Here is a 1,330-nt window from a genome sequence, read left to right on the forward strand (position 1 = left end):
TCTTGGCAAAATGAAAAGGTCTCCCTGCTCCCCATTTCCACCCCCAGATTCCCAGAGCTCTCCTAAGAAAGCTCAGAGAGAGCTGGCCTGGGGACCGCAGTCCTCTTGGGACTGACAGCCACCCGGATCCATGGAATAGAATGCATCTCAGTGTCGGCGTCCCCCTGAGCCAGCATGGAGCTGAGTCAGCATTCGTCGCAGGGAGCAGAAAACAGCCCCAGCTTCGGACCACCGCTGCCATCCCTTTGGAAAGAGAACCCTAACGGACGATATCGGGGGAGGAAAAAAGGTTTTGGCTGTCACAGAGGAGCCCCACCCGGGACACGGGCACCAGGGCTTTGCACAGGGTGTGCGGGTGCTGAAGGGCAGGGAAAGGGAGGCGAGGAAGCAATGAGTGCTGGAGAATAAAGCGAAAGAAAAGGAAAACAGAGAAGGGATGGGGAGAATATGGGAGCGGCCTGAGAGCAGAGCGATGGTGCCTCCCTGGGTTGTCCCAGGGAGAACAGATCAGCAGATGGGCAAAAAGGCCATAAGGGAGAGTCAGAGCTCCTTCCTGGGGAGGGGGGCCTTTCCCTGGGTACCCCGGAGCCCACGGGCTTTGGGGGGACAGGGCAGTAAGGAAAGAGATGGCGCAATACGGCGCGTGCTGCAAATAGAAACATTTGATGGCCTTTGCTTGCCGTGACAGTGACACACGGTGTGACAGCAGGAACAGTGACAATATTAGCCCGTTTCTGTCGGTGTTTCTATTCCATTAGCTCTTAAGAAAACCAGGCTGACTAGCCCGGCAGAGGAGAGTGAGAGGCGAGGAGTAGCGGGTGAGGCAGAGAGGGACGCCGATGAGCAACGGGATCATGTACAAGAAGGAAGAAGGACCAGCAGCGGGGGGAGGCAGCAGCTCTGGGGCAGGTTTGAGACCTCGCGGCGCTGACTCACGAGCACATCACTTCTCTCCGGGCTGTTCTGGCTGCTGCTGTCTCTGACACTCTGCTTGCCTTCACTCGTACCTCCGGTCCCCTCTGTGCTGCGGGCAAAATCCCTCTGCACGAGCCATGCCCCTTCCCATGCTTGGATGTAGATTTGAGTCTCGTCTTCATTAGTTCAAAGGTAGAGTCCTACCGCAAAGCAGAGGCAAGGAGCATGGGAATTCCCTGGGGCGACGTCCCCCCAGACTCACCTGGACTTGAGGGGACCTCTTCTTTGCAGCGCCTGGCCTCAGTGCCTGGGGACGTGGAGCTCCCACGGACCTTCTGCTCTAGCCCGTGTCCCGTTGGGCACTTGGAGATGAGGGGCGCTGCCCTTCACACCCTTCCCATCACAACAAAGCCTT

The sequence above is a fragment of the Fulmarus glacialis genome, unplaced genomic scaffold (assembly GCF_000690835.1).
Source record: "Fulmarus glacialis isolate BGI_N327 unplaced genomic scaffold, ASM69083v1 scaffold26924, whole genome shotgun sequence".
Lineage (NCBI taxonomy): Eukaryota > Metazoa > Chordata > Aves > Procellariiformes > Procellariidae > Fulmarus > Fulmarus glacialis.